This window comes from Chroicocephalus ridibundus, chromosome 8 (assembly GCF_963924245.1).
Source record: "Chroicocephalus ridibundus chromosome 8, bChrRid1.1, whole genome shotgun sequence".
NCBI classification, from domain to species: Eukaryota; Metazoa; Chordata; class Aves; order Charadriiformes; family Laridae; genus Chroicocephalus; species Chroicocephalus ridibundus.
Genome location: NC_086291.1, coordinates 44255359 through 44271211, shown reverse-complemented (window position 1 = coordinate 44271211; position 15853 = coordinate 44255359). Strand labels below are relative to the sequence as shown.

General features: G+C 47.2%; 1 protein-coding gene across 1 annotated transcript in view; it reads left to right on the top strand.

The window, feature by feature from the left end:
* The first annotated feature begins 523 nt into the window (after positions 1-523).
* CARHSP1 (calcium regulated heat stable protein 1) overlaps positions 524-15853 on the top strand; it is a 37150-nt gene continuing 21820 nt past the window's right edge. Inside the window, exon 1 of the mRNA XM_063343496.1 lies at positions 524-653. The gene's annotated coding sequence lies outside the window, so the exon portion shown is untranslated. The remainder of the gene's footprint in view (positions 654-15853) is intronic.

Here is a 15853-nt window from a genome sequence, read left to right as displayed (position 1 = left end):
TGTCCTGTTCAGGCCCTGTTGTGGCAGCTCTGGTTCACGCAGGAGAGGCCAAGCACCTGCAGATGATGCTGTTAGGGGCACACGCGTGGGCTTTCGCATCAGCTTGCACCACTGTTCGGTTCCTCATCCTTCCTCATTGCAAAATCCGGGAAAATTTACCAGGATTGCTCTTGCGTAACTTCAACTGGTTTTACGGAGATCGCTGGCCATATCATCCCTTTTTAACACCGTTTTCTCTTCACTATTTTAATTCTGGTTTTTGACAAACGTGCTCGGTGCCGAGCGTGGTGGGCTCCGAGAAAACCCCGGTGCCGTGCGCTGTGCCTGTCCCCCCACGCTGGGAACGGCACGGGGAGGGGCAATAAAATCAAACATGAAAGCAGCAAAGCTCTCAAGTGGAGTTTAAAAACCCATCAGAAGACGCCAACTTGCGCCTTTGTTTCCCGAGCCGCCGCCGCTGCTATCGGGCCGGCGGGGCGGAGCGGGGCCGTGGGGGCCGGGGCGGCGGGGGCCGGGGCGGAGCGGGGCGGTGGAGCCCGTCAGCCCGTCCCACCGCCTTATACGTCGGGTGGCTCCGCGGCACAGCCAGCGCCGCCCGCCAGCCCGGCCCGCCGCGGCCGCTGCGCTGCACAGCCCGTCTCGCCCGGCCCAAGGTGAGCGGGGGGCGGCGGGGGGAAGCCGGGCCGGGGGGGCTCCGGGTGGTGGGTTTTGCCGAGAAACGAGCGGAACCGGGGAGGGAGGGAGGGGTGTCGGGAGGGTCCTTTCGGCCGGCCCGGGCAGTGCTCGGGTCTGAAACACCTGGGAGGGGAATGAGCCGGGTCGGGTGTGCCTGCGGGGAGGCGCGCCGTGCTGCGCTCTCGCCTCCTCCGTTGCGGTGGATTTATTTCACTTAAGATATTAGGGCTAGTTTGCTTGCTTTCTTCTCTTCTCTTCTTTTTTTTTTTTTTCTTTTTTTTTTTTTTTTTTTTTGTCTTAGGAACTGGGGATGTGTCGCTGTTAGACTCAGAATTGCTTATTTTATAAATCACGAGAAAGACAAAACATGCTTAATAAGAGGTTTTCTCCCACTAGAGAGAAAAAGGTCTAACAGCACTGGTTACTGGAAGGGATGCTTCAAAACTTCTGACAGTCTCGCTAGAGAGTCTTTTGCTGTGACATGAACGGTTCGCTCTTACAGTCAGCACCTCTATTCATTAAAAGTGGGAAAAACAACTCTTATTTCATGTTCTCTTTGCATGTCAGATGTGTATGCGTGTCACTTCTTGCCCTTGTAGAGGAGCTTCTGAGCTTAATTTTTGGATCCGTGCCTCTGAATTCAGCTTTTTAGGGAGGGGATTTTAAGTTCATTTCTGACAGTGTTTTTGCTGGAACTGCAGAGCTAATTCTGAGAAATGTTTGCAAAACCTTCTTGTGGTGCCAGATTTGATTTCTTGGAGAGTCTGAGAAAATTTCAAGGCTGCTTTGTCGTGACCCTCCTGATCATTATTTTTTGTGAGGTTGAGAAGGGTTCTTTTGACTGCTGTTCTTAACCTTCACCTTCTGATTATTATATTATGTTTGGCAAACGTTTTTTTTTCCCTTCTGTTGATTATTAATAATGGAAGATAGGAAGTCCCGTGAACGTAGCTGCAGAGGGCTTGCACTTTCACAAATGAAGCTTAGTATCTTGTTAAATCTAAAGAGGCTTAACTAACATATAGTGAGGATTTTTCTTTTAAATAAAGTATGCATATATGAAGACTTTGTGTGTTTACAGGAAAAAAAAAAGTGCACCAAAGAAAACGTAGGAAAGATGTGACTGTTTTCTGGCAATGGGTATATTTTCACATGCTACATAGGGGTGTAAAAGAAGAGAAAACACGTCACTAGCGAGCAGCCCTTTGCAGGGGCAGAGCTGAGGCTGGAGCTCGTCCCACAGCCGTTTGTGTGTTGTGAGAGCCATGTGTGACGCGTCCAACTGTGTGGTTGTACTTCCTCGCTGTCCCCTATGTCCTGTGCACCTGCTTCTGGCCACAACTACCCTGTGCACTGCCCTGAGCTTCTGTCATTGTGGTTTGCCCATGGTCGCAAATGTTTTGACCAGCATCATCCCACCCCTTTACTTGCATGCATGTAAGCGCAGAAATATTTGCATACAAGTAATTTGAAAGTAGCCAATAAGGTCAGGTAGTGGTGTACTTTTGGTGAATCCAGTCTTTTTATACACTTGAAGAATTAAACGCACCATGAATATGAATATATCTACTGGTAGTACAGCTCCCTTACAGCAAACTGCCAGACCGTGTTGGTATTACACTACCTGAAATGTGGCTCTTCGGATGAAATGTGGTGGTGGGAGTTATTTCTAGATGATAGGACCAGCAGGCAATGGCCAAGGTTGTTCCTGGTGCTAAGCCTGTCAGTGGCACAAGTAAAGGCATCCTTCCCCTACATTCATTTCACTGTGAGTGGGATGCAGATGCAGTTGGGGCCTGCTGGTTGTGGCTAGGGTGGATTCCGGGTGGTAGCTGTTATTGATTTCACCTTTTCATCTATTTTGTCTCAAGTTTCTATCAGGAACCATCTTTGGATTGCTGCCCACAGGGCAAACTCAGCAGGGATTGATAGTATCTGCTTGAAACTTGGCGGAAGACTGTTGAGGATCATCATTAGCAAAATTTAATGAGATTACAGCTGTTCAAGTCTATGTTGATAAATATGCTGGATGTTGGTGATGATAGATGGTGCTTAATCTGTCCCTCATCTGGAAGGTTTCTGACAGAGACTAAGGAGAGGAATTGAGTTTGGGAAGTGCAAAACCCATCAACTTCCTCCTTGGAGAAGGGGAGGGGAACGAGCGGGGATAACATCCCTTCCCTGGGGCTGGGACCTACTTTCTGGGGGCGGTGGGCAGTGGAGCTGGGAACAGCACTCTGCACAGCAGAGGGGTGGCAGTCTTTGAGAAGGAAAAAAAGGAATGAAATGGTGTGGTTGGGGTTTTTTTCTGCACAACAGTTTTAAAAAAACAAAACTCAAATCCTGCATTTTGCAACAGGTTGATGTGGAGAACCAAACAAAGAGGAACAGCTGAAACACCGTGTAGAGGAACGAGCGAAGCAGATATGGGTTTGCATGATGTGTCACTCCCTAGCGCAGTTCAGATAAAATGAAAAATAGAAAGCATTCATCTGACTAACTGCTTTCTCTTTTCTCTGAGGGCAGGGTAGAGACAGTTGTTTTGCTTTCTTCTGTCTCAGTCTAATATTGTCTTTTCCTCATGTCCGAGACAGCCCCCTGGACAGATCAGTAATCTTCATTTCCTCTACCTCCCGCACCGCGCTCTGCTCATTTCCCTTCATCGCTGCCTGTCCGGATGGTCTCTGGGGGCTGTGGGGGTATCTCAGAGCCCGGGTGAAGGAGCCATAGCCTTGTGCTGCTCTTTGCTCTTTCGGTTCTGCAATTTTTTCCTTTGAGCCAACCTCTGCTAGCTAGGTAGCTGTTTCAGGATTTTTCTTTGTGCTTGTTCTCCTTTTTCGTGACATGCGTGTGGATGTAGCTTGTGTGCTGTAACCCATGTTATCAGGGAGAGCACTGAAGGAGGCAGTGAGTGGTGTCTGTGCAGCTAACAGTGCAGCATACGTGGCGTTGAACTCTCCCTGTTGCAGCATTGCTTCTTGCACAGTTGCCCCTTTCTGAGAATAAACAGCTGCTCTTGGTTTTTGTAAACGGGCACCAGCGAGATCACTTTGGAGGAAGACTTTGCTTTTTTTCCCCCTCATCTAGTTACTAGGAAAAAAAGACACTAAGGAATAGAAGATGCAGAGGTGGGAACCGCTCCATCGTGAGGTGGCACCTCAGAGCACCATCCCCGCCTGGGTGGCAGCTGTGAGGTGCATCTGGGAGAGGAGCTGAGCTGTTGCCTTCTTTGTCTCTGCGTGGTGCAGAAAGGCACACACTTAGCTTTTGTTTCTGCCATTTTTGGGGCATGTGGAGCACGTTAAATTGGTGTTTCTGTTGTTTGCTGTCCCCCAGGGAAGCTGTAAAATACCATGCAAGTCAAGTCGTATCTTCTCAGGCTTGGCCGTAGGGCTTAGGGGTTAATGGGGCATGGGTTCTGCCCTGGGAGCCTGACCTGGCGCTAATGGACAGGGCTTCAACAGTCTGGAAAAACCCCTCCCGCTTCACTTAAATCAGGCTTCATTTGTGTGGTTGCTTTGACGCTACAATCTTACTGACCGATTTCAGAGGTTTGCTGGTTCTTTATGTGCCTTTGGCTTGAGGCTGTTGCACAGCTGCTTTTTTCATTGGGTCGATTTAAAATCTAGATAAATAATGAAGTAACCTAAAAAATCCTTTTTTAAATAATAGTACCTTGGGGGTAATGACACTTGCATTAAGAGGTTGCTGCATTATTAATGCAATTTGGAAACTGAGGAGTAATCTAAAGGAAATGAACGTTAAATTTTTGACCTGTTATCCATGGTGTGAGTGTTAGGCTCTGCAGCCTAATCTAGCACTTGCCTTGAATTCTATGTTTCTCCAGGGAGGAGCTGGAGATAGGGTGAAGGTCTTGACAGATGTTTAAATACTAGGGTGTTTCAAGGACAGCAAATGCGAATTTGGCCTTTGGGTTCTTGTCAGGCTGTTTGGGCAATAATTCTGTTTGGTGCCCTGTGAGCACACATTTCACCTAGCGACAGGGTCTGGGAAGGTAAATTTGGGGTTGAGCTGCAGCCATCCTTTGTTTTCTCTGTGCCTTCATCCCCCCACTATCTTCCTTTCAAAGTAACCTGCAGTTAAATCCTTGGGTGGTTTTCCACCAAGAGCAGCACTGCAGGGAAGGGCTCTATTACAGTTTTTGGAAAAAAAGTAAATGAGCCTGTGTGCGCCGTGTTGCACGGCCGTGTTCCTTACCCCAATGGCTCTGTGCCTGGTCTGATCACAGACTGCTTTGTGCGGGACGAAGGAAAACGGAGAACCTTGACCTGATAGTTTCTCTTGAATATTAAACCATGCTGGTCCTTTGCCATGCCGCATGAGCAGCATATGACTTTGGAAGTGGCAGAGCATTAAGGTCTAAGGCTGATTCCAAGCAGGAAAGCAAAGCAAAGCACGTGTTGGTGCTACTTTGGGTGGGAGCTTGTGAGCTAACGCGCTGAGGACTGCTGTGAAACTGGGGTGGGAAGCCAAGCTGGATCGAGCGTTGATGGTGCTCAGCCATGAGACACCAGTGGAGCGTGGCCAGCATGACGAGTGCTCCCACACTGTGCTGACGGAGCCTGTAGCAGTGGGTCTGTGTCTTGCTCAGCCTGCTGCATGTCACAGCAGCAGTGGTGTATGTGTCCTGTGGTGGAGGACAGACTGCCAGTTGGTGTGGAGACACAGCTGCCTGCTGCAATTGCAGCTTTTTGATGACTAACAGTAAGAAAAAATAAAATTTCTGAGAATTGGAGTGTGAACCTCTGCTTCCAAAAGGCTGTTTACATAGTTGACTGTTGGAATAAGGAGTAAGGAGGATTGTAGCCAGCCAAGATCTGATATTCACCTTGCCTTCCCAGTGCTGGTTTTGGGCAGGGTGGGAGGGATGGTGTATTCTGTCGTGGCAGCTCTGCCATGGGGAGTGACGCTGCTTTCCTTCAGACGCATCTCTGCATCTTAAAACTTTTCCAGGAGTGCTGCTTTTCCTAAACTTTCAGATTCTTTGCTATTGCTATTTAAGAGACTGTACAGACAAAGAGTAGTCTCTGTCCAGGAAATAAACATTTAATCTTGCCTGTCCAGTTGGGGAGGAATTTTCTTTTCATGTTAGTATTTGTTTAATGTTTGGTTTGTTTACATTGTGCAGCCAGTCAGGTTGACCGAGGCACTCTAGCGATATGGATGATATTGTTTTATGAGCTCCTGCCTTCTCGGTGATTATTTTTAGTGGCTTTCTCTTCATTATATGATTTCAGAAGGCTGGTCAAAGGCATTTGCTTGTTTTCAGTTAGGTCAGCTGCTTGATTCAAGTAAACCACAGTCATGATTGCAGCTTCTTAACACTTACTTAAAAGGGTAAATGAAACTGCCAAAAAGAAAAGTAAAATAATTTCCTGTTTACAAAATTTACACCTGCTTATAAATGATTCATATTTTTTCACCCAACTCAGCAAGGTAGTGCCTGTCTGTGCAGTGGCATGTCCAGACCAGGACCTCTGCTGACAGCAGCCAGGAAAAACAGAATTTACTCAGCAGTGTAGATTGTGACTCTATTTCCTCCAATATTTGGAGAAAAATCTAGCAATGGAGATTATGAAACGTGGTCATAGACTTTTCATAGAGCTTCTTTGTGATGGAGACTGGTAGGAGGAGTTTTTAAAGTATTTCATGTGGTGGGTTTTTCATTTTACTGGTAGTGGAGAGAGTAAACAGAATGAATATTTGTATTTACTTTCTGCTTTATGGTGTTACCAAAAGTGTGTCTGCAAAGTGAACTTACACACGTCTCAGTTTCTGAATAAACATGCGCTTTGTTTCCATGCAGAAAGGCTGCTTTTCCCTATCCCAGGAACTGTGGCAGAGTCCTAAAAATTATTCTCACTGATGTTTAGAACACAGGTTCTAGAACAGAAAATGTATGTTTGTATGTATCCGTACAGCTCTTTTGTCTTCTGATAATTTTTTTTTTTTTAATTTTATTTTTACTTTTCCCCAGTAACAGGTTTAGGCAAGAAAGGTCTTTCTCCCCGGGGACATGAGATGCACTGTAGTGTCTTTTACCCGCAGTAGCAGGGACTTCAGGAAAGAAACTTGCTGCTGGAGCCAGGCCAGGCTGAATCTGGCAGAGCTGCTGCACAGGCACTGCCGGCAGCATCCCAGGGTCACAATGTCATCATGCTGCGGCCTGCACTGTCAGTTTTTCATACGCTGACCTTTCCCACCCTTCCATCCCTCAGGTTTTCATGTAGACAAACGTCTCATGAAAATCCTCCCAGAGGAATAAAGTAAGAAACAAACGTAGTGCAGAGCTGTCTTGGCATTTATTGCAGCCCTGTGGGGAGAAAAGTGTTTTTGCTGCACACTCCCTAAGCTGGTATAATTGCGGTCTGAGATCCTAATCAAATTTGTTCTTAAAAATTTTCATGTGGCTGGACTGCAGTGCTGCCTCATCGCTGGCACAGATCCTGAGGATGAAGTCTCTGTCTGGTACCCCACTGATGTGGAGCTGTGCAGCCTGGGATCTCCTGGCTACCAAGACCAGGGTGATCCCACCAGATGTGCATGCACCTGGTTTCCCAGTGCCATGACATGACTTGTTCTGGACTTAGGGCTTGCTCCTGAGGCAGGCAGACGTGCGAGCTTACCTAAGGTTTCTTGGATACGTAACACCAGGTTTCATGCAAAACATTGGTCTAGATAAAAATAGCAAAGGCACTGTTACACATTTGCCTGCCTTCGTTTTCTCACTGATCTCAAATCTTTCTTGGTTGTGGGTCTGTTCCAGCTTTGTATCGCTCCTGTACAGACCCTTTGTGCATTGTGTTAAACCCTTGTGGGAAAGACTGCACCCCAGACCTGGGTGCATGGGGCTCCTGTAGGAAAGAGCACCCCAGAGCCCTTTCCTCCTGACTGCAAGCGTGACTCCTGGCTGCTTTTGGCAGGAGAGGCTGTGGGTCCCAGCTTGCAGGGTAGGGTGTTGGGCTGCATATCTTGGATAGATGAAAACACTTCCCCATGGAGGCCTGTGGGAGGGGGTGTGTTGAAGCTGCATCTCCATCCTTGCCGTGTCCATGGTATGTGTGCCCGGCTTGTTCCCAGCTGGGCTGCTCGCCCTGCACTCTGGGTGTGTGTGGCAGGCAGAAGCCCAGCTTGCTTTTGGGTTTCATCCATCCCTGTCAAGACTGCCAGCTGGCTGTCAGTGTCCCCCTGCTCGCCTACACCCTGTCCTCAGCACATACAGTTTTCTAGGTTTAGCCGTTTTCCTCGCTCCTTCCACCGGGCTTGGTGCAGGACCCCCAGCGCTAGCTCTTAGGTCTGGGTACGCCGTTGTGCTGCTGGTGTGCGGCTACATGCACATGGGAGGCTGCCAGCAGCTCCTGGTAAGCAGATCTGGAAATGTTAACTTCTTAAGGTCATTTAACTATTAGCACGTGGCTAAACAGGTAAATTGAATCAAAATAATCTTCCATAAAGGCGCTCACTGCCATTGCTGAGTGCAGTGTTTGCTCTGCTTGTGTCCCATTCCCTCTGTGTTTGCAATTGAAGTAGATAGAGCTCTTTGGGGTAGTGACTGCAATAATGCAATGCTTAGTACAATTTTCTATTTAATATGTGCTTCTATATTGATTTTTAGTTTTATACCTGAAGAACATACATGCCTCAAGACTCATCTCCTTTTTCCAACTGTAACAGTTGATTTTTACCTTCCCTGAAAAGCTTATGTTGCCTGTTCCCATGCTTTGGTCTGGGTTGGCTTTTGAGCATTAACACCGTAGACATAAATAACAGTGACAGCATCTGTGATTCTGGACAGCTCTGTCCTGTTCCGTACACTTCCAGCACATCACTGGAGCCATGGCTCTCAAAATCACAGCGTGGTAAATAGTTTTGTTGATGTGTAAGTAGGCACGAAATGCAGCCTCGCACACGTGCCTGTGCTGGCGCTGCGGTTTTGCAGGCGGTAAAACACAATACGACTCCTTTTGCCATTTAACTGGCTCTGAATGCAGAGAGTGGATGTGCTGAGCAAGAAAGACTAGTTTGTGCTCGCATGGTAATCGGGGAAAGCAGTCAGACTCCCTGTAGGTCCATTTTCTCATTAGTTGGCTGAGAACGATGCATTGCCTACAGTAGACTTGCTGGACTATTGATATTGTAAGCCATTTTTGAGATTAAAAAGATTATTTTTTCCTAGAAGTCTAAAATGTATTATCAGTGATATCTTCCAAACTGGAAAACAGGCCAAGGGGATGTGATGGAGGATTTGTGTAACAGGTAGTTTCTGAAGGGCTCGGGGTGTTTATGGAGGTGGCCGCTGTCCCTGAAGCAGCTCTGGAGGCTGTGAGCTGTGGGTGTGTGCTTTGGCTGTATGACTATTCACGCAATCACAGATTTGATTACACCATGTAGGGACTCCCTGTTCGTCAGTGCAGCAGACCACACAGGTCTAGCTAAAGCAGCAGCTCGCACTGGGGCTAGTTGTGCTGCCAGGACTGAGCTGAGGAGAGGTCTAAGAGACATAAGGTAAAATGGCAATGTTTTCTGTTTTGGGAGCAGTTTGGTTGTGTACGTTTGCTTATGTAGTCTCTGTTTTGCAAGTAGTTTGGTTATGCAAGAAAAAACAGATTCGTGCAATGTGTATATTTACATAGTGCTTGTCCTATAGACTTTAGTTAAACAAATTAGGACAATTTCAGCTTGAGAGTCAAGAACTAATCATTAGTTTTATAGCGTTGATGAAGCAATTGCCTCCTGGTGGAGCACGAGTGTGACTTTTACTTGTGAGCAGTGTTGAATGCAGAGCGTGAAGACCCACTGCCCCAGTCTCCTTTTCACCAAAAGCAGAATGGAACCTCTCATAGGGAGGTTTTTTGGCATTGGGACAGGCACTTTGGCAGTGAGTGTGCTGTGTTCCGCTTGCTGCTGTGGGGCAGAGACGTCGGCCACAAGAGGGGTAGGTGCTGGGAAGGGCTCAGCAGCAGCAGCGAAGTCTCGCCTCAATCGAGAAGCAGGCTGAGGAGGCACGGCACAGGTGTCCGCTGGCAGAGGAAAGAACTGTTTTGCAAGAAGTCTGTTTTCAGGTCTTGTTCCTCTCCAGCGGCATGATCCAGACTCTGGATGTGAGTGGGGAACCAAGGCTGGCTGTCGTCAGCCTGAAGAACCTCTGCAGCTTACTCAGTGTTCTGTATCCAAAAGTCTGGATACAGCTGGTTCTCACCATGTGGCTGTGAAGGAGGTTGTTATCTCCGCTTTAGAGCTGAGGAAATGAGGACACTGCGGGGGGGTCTCAGGGTCACAGACACAAGCTTGAGTACAGCATGGTGAGATATTCTGTAAACTGGGTTGAGAAATATGGTGGAGGGAAGAAGAAAAACAGAAATGCAGTTGTTAAATGGGCCAGTGATCTATAAGCGCATATATATATGAACTTTCTCCATTAAAATTCAGGTCTGTCATCCCATCTCCTGTCTTAAGTGTGTGTGTAAAAATGTTCCCTTTTGTTTGATTTTAATGGAATGTGCGTTTCTACGCCTCTGAGTGCTCTGTCAATTAGCATAGGCTGAATATGTGTTTCATCAAGCCCTCTTTGCTGGAGTGATGAAGCCAGCTGCTAACTTTTCAGGCAGATGGAATGTAGTTTTAAAACTTTGCTGTGGCAGAAAAAACTGTTGTGGGTGCAGCCCCTTGTGTAGGGAGCAGTTGTGCCGCTGGAGCCTGGGAAGTAGGATCAGGTGGGAAACTGTGGGACAGGATAGACAGGAGGAGGCTTTAATAGAAATCAAGAGCATTTCTGTGTTGCTCAACAGAAATCACTCTTGTATCAGATACAGAGGATTTTCTGTTTCCTAAAGTATTTCAGTAAATTGTGTATCTCTTAGTCATTAATTGATATTGATGCAGGTTCCTAATGACATCTCCATCACAAACGTTTTGTTTAATTGATTTCTGAGAGATCTAATTGAAATATACTCAGGTTGTTAGAATAAGATGCCTAAAAATACGTATAGGAGGTGTTAAGGCAGTGAGACTGGGAGATTGCCTGTGCATTTGTACAGCCAGAAAATAGAGCCAGGCCTGGCAAAAAGGAGTCTGGGGTCTGCGGGTGCCTTGTGGTACTGGTGTGAGGATCAAGTTATTTGTGAGTGGTTTCTGACTCTCCACCCTGCTGTCTGCCTCTTGCTGTAATGCTGGCAGTTGGAATATCCTCAGAGGATTATTTTTCCCTTTGCCAGTACTTGTATGCCTCATAAATTCCCATGGTTATAGATCTTTGTAATGTGAACTGTTTTCTCCTATTGAAAATGTTGATTAGGGGGGAAACACAGTGAACTAATTGTTCTGAGTAACACTGAGCCACATAAATATTTCAGAGGATTTCAGTAGCCTTAAAAGGCTCAAAGTTGCACATGAACAAACTTACCCATAATCGTGGCTGAAGTTTTGTGATGTGAGAGGAGGCTGAAAAAGGGAGAACTTTTGAAAAGTGCCTAGGGATTTGCATATGTATAACTAGTCTTTACAATAGTATGACACTGTATAAGTCCATTTGCCTTGTAGATGAGCCCTAAAACGCTTAGTCACAAGATACATGAGATATTTTTCATGTTTTGGTATAAATATTTTCTGCCAAAATGAAATAAATCCTGGAATAAATTCACATGGGATGTGCCAGCAGGGAAGTAATGGCAGAGGGAGAGCTTCAGACTTGCAAAAGCACTGGAGGAGGAGCTGAGTTGTGGAGCTTGAGAGCAGGTGCTGGAAGGAACAGCTTGGTCCCTGTTCAGCCATATATTGTACTTCATCTGAGCAATACGTTAGCATGCTCTGATTGAGCCTGTGTAGCACGAATAGCATGAGATGTATTAAATGTTGCCTCTGCTGCCCAAGAACAGAGTTCCCAGCCTTGGCTAAAGGAGGCGTGATGAAGTACCGGAATGATCAGTACAATGGCTCTGTGCTGGAGAACCTAAACCATTGAATAGATAATATCTGGTTTCTCGCCAAAACCAGCTAACTTGTTGACAAGCTAAATCTTTAGAAATATTTGATACTAGTAGGGTTTATTGTCTAAGAAAGAGTAATGGCAGCCATTCAAGTGACAAATCGGGGGAGTAATTTAGAAAGACTAAGATGTGTTTTAAAAAGGCATAAGGTTTTTCTTTTGTACTTAGAAAAGAAAAAGCCACAGAAAGAAGCTTGTAGCTCCTCTTGCTCTCTATCCCATTTATGTCACTTGTGGTGGAAAATTTAACGTTTGATTTATGAATAAGTCTGCACCCTTCCCTGTGTGCTCCTCTGAGCTAATGCTTCTTTCCCGTTCGGTCCCTTGCATATTGTGCCCTTTCCTTTCCTTTTCTTACCTTATTTGCTGTGCTCTGTGTTTTGATCTCACTGTCTTGTCTTAATTTCTCTGTAAAAAGAGACTGTACTCCTGTACTCCTCACTGTCCACTAAAAGGAGGTTGGGGTTTTTTTCACATGGCTGTTAAGCTGTGGGACTCCTTCCCACAGGATACTGTGGGTGCTAAAAGATTACTTGAACTCAGGAAGGCCCTGAAAAGACTTGTAGGAGGTTATTAAATGCCACTGTGCAACCTTTAGTTTGGCTTTTATTTAAACTGTACATCCAGGATGCTGGAAAGATGTTGAGGATAAGCACCACTGCGTACTCACCTTATACTTAAATCCAACATAGGCAGCCACACCTGGCTACATGCGTCAGACTGAGTAAAGTCATCCTGATGTTCCCCCATTTCATTGCAAAAGTCTTTTGTGGTCTCTCTTCACACCTCCTTGTCCCTTTATTACAGCCTGTCTGGGACATGTGAAGACTAACGTATATCTAGGGAAGCCAACACTTGGTACTGGAGGGGACATGTTGTGTACTTGGCTCCAGAGAAAGTGCTTGGAGCAAGGCTTTGGGAGCTGGCATATGTGCTCCTGCTCCTGATTCTGGCAGCGCAGGTGTTGCTGGCAGTGATTTTGCAAGCAGCTGGGCAGTGCTGTGACACAGTGCCACTGCGCTGCTACAGAAACAAGCGGGTTTGTAGACTGACAGTTCATGCCGAAAGCAGTTGGCAGACTGAAGGCAAGGCAAGATGCTGGGTGTCACACCCCAGGCTGGTGCTGGCTCAGCATCTTGATCTTGCTTGTCCAAGAGTGATGATTCATGATCTGCCTGCAGCCGTGCCTTGGGTTGGCTCTGGTCTGGTCCGTTAACTGTCCCAGCAGCACATGGATGGGGGTAGCAGCTCATCCCTGCCATGATGGCTCCCACCTGCTCCCGCTATGGTTGGTTGGTGAGAGGCTGCTGAGTCCTGTCAGGTGCAGGCAATGTAAGGGCTGATGTGCAGGTCTGTCTCCCAGTCTTACTTCAAGTGTGGTGCTCTCTAACCTGGGGATTTGCATGAGCAAGGAAATGAAGCTGTACACACAATCTTTAGACTTACTGCGGGCTTACGTTTCAGGTAAGGTCACATCTTGAGTGTACAGTGCGGCTTGGTGCTGGAGGTGCCCCTGCTCTCGCCATGGGAGCGGGTTTCAGAGCACAGGACAGGCTAACACCACGCAGGCAGCAGTGCCGGTGCAGAGCACAGCTCACCTGTCCCACCTTAGCCTTGGCAATGCTATGGGCCCACTCTTCCCAGCACTGCAGCCTTTCCCCCCCGCTGATACGGCAGGGTTTCCAAGAGCGGCTCCGACGGCACTTTCCCCTTGCTGTTTCTGTGCCCTCCTCATACTGTTCTCATGGCCTTGTGCCCACAGTCGTGATAGCATGGGCATGGCGGGTGCTCATGAGAATGCCCCCCTGCTTCCTTCTGTACCTGCCTTGCTGTGGGCTTTTTGGTTTGTGCTAGAGATAACCAAAGCACAGTGAACAGCATTGCAGGTGATGGTCATTTAAATACTTGATGGTATTAGCCAATAATCTATGTACACAGGAACTTAAGTCAGTGGGCAACACTTGCACCTGATTAGCATGCACTATTTATCACCATTATCTTCAACCATCATCTTCATCCTTGCTTGGGAAGAGCTTCCAAAGGAGGATGCTGAGACCTGTTGTTGCTTCTCCAGGCTTGCCATGAGCTGGGGAGAGTTTTCACCTCTTTTAATCTGCTCTTTAAATAAAAAGAGTTAGATAAGTGAGCTTTTGTAAGCAGGCTGAAGTCTTGGACTGGTGCTGTAAGAGGGTGTGAGGGGAGGCGTGCTGGTCTCGGGACAGCTCTGTGCCATTCCCAGCTCGGCATCTGCTGCCCAGCATTGTCCCAAGGAAGTGACCTTACTGCTGGCTGCTGTTGTGTTCTGGTCCCACAGAAGTACTTTTTGACAAGATGTAGGATAAAGAATGGTCCTCCTCATATTACTGTGTGCGCCCTCCCTTTAGGCAAATCCTGGTGAGTGTTACCACCTCTGGTAGCCAACACATTACAGCTGGGCACGGCCTCCTGTGTTTCCTTACAAGCGAAGGACCCTGGCTAATTCATTCTAGGCAATAAAAAGATAACTGAGGGGGGATCTTACCAATGCTTATAAATACTTAAAGGGTGGGTGTCAGGAGGATGGGGCCAGGCTCTTTTCAGTGGTGCCCAGTGACAGGACAAGAGGTAACAGGCACAAACGTAGGAAGTTTTGTCTCAACATGAGGAGGAACTTCTTTCCTTTGAGGGTGGCAGAGCCCTGGCACAGGCTGCCCAGAGAGGTGGTGGAGTCTCCGTCTCTGGAGACATTCCAAACCCGCCTGGACGCGTTCCTGTGCAGCCTGCTCTGGGTGACCCTGCTCTGGCAGGGGGTTGGACTAGATGATCTCCAGAGGTCCCTTCCAACCCTGACCATTCTGTGATTCTGTAACTGGGAGCAAGAAGCTTATGCAGCATCAATCATGGCAAATACTTGATTTCCAGCAAGAGAGGAACTTGATTCCTCTGTATTTTTGATGGAATGAGCCACAGGGGATCAGCATATATCCCTCAGTATACCAATAAACCAGTTGGAACATGTACCTAATCTAACTATCTACTCTGTTCCTTAATCTAAATGCATTTTTAAGTGCATCTGTCACTTACATGAACAGTGGAAAATACAGGACTGTTAGAAGTCTTCATCTTTATCAATACACTTTATAGGCTGCTGCTGACTTGGTTCCCCTCCCACCTCTTTCTGTGGTCTCTGCCGTGCAGGGCTGGTTTGTGCTGCTCAGGCAGCACCGCTTTCAGACACAGCAAACTGCCTGCCAGAGGAGCAGAAGGGCAGCCACAGTCTTTGGGGAAAAGGTGTTCGCTGCTGAGACGGCTTGGAAACAGCTGTTGCTGCTTAAACTCGACCCTGTTTTAATCCAAATTAATTTGTATGCACAGACAAGCAATAGGAATTTTCCTTGTTGTGTTTTGGTTACCTTATAATTAGGCTTTTATTGGACATGGGGATGGTTGGGCAATGTCCTGGTGTCCATTAACTGCCAAATCACTACAGTACATGGGCACTCCTCAGCAGCCTCTGGGAGCGTAACGCTTATAATGCTTATACCGTCATCCTTTGTGTTGACACGTCACATGTGTGTTGCAACTCCTATGAGTTTCAGTGTTAATTGAAATACCAGTATTAATTGTGGAAAGTTAGTCATGCAAACTAAGCTGGAAGGGGAAGCTTTTTGAACCATCTGTTTTTTAATTGCATGTGTTTTGTAAGCACTTAACTTTGTGACGCAGGAGGAGTGCTGTGGCGCTCTGTGGCGCTGGGATCCTTGGGTGCACCAGGATCTGAGTGCCAGAAAGTGCTTTGGAAAGAAACTGCAGGTGGGAGCAGTTCTATGGCCTTGGTGCTGTGAGTGAGTGGGTGCTCATGTGCCTCGGAGAGGTGCCAGGGAGCTGGGAGATGCGTTAGAAGAACTGGGGGCACCCTTGGGAGCCAAGGTCCCCTAGTTCCTCTCCTTCATCAGGGCAAGGTAAAGCAGAGGGTCCTGATGCCTTCACTCTTTCGGTAGATGAGAGCAAGGGACATACTGTTGGGAAAGGGTGCTCTGGAACAGAATCAGTCTCTGTAGTGCTCACCGTGTGCCATCAAGCTTTGTTTCTCTTCTTGCTGAGAAGAGCTTGTAGCCGTCAGCAGAAGAGCAGGCAAAGCTCAGGGGTTTATCTGCAAGGCTTCCTTAGAGAAGGAAAGAAATGCAGCTGTGT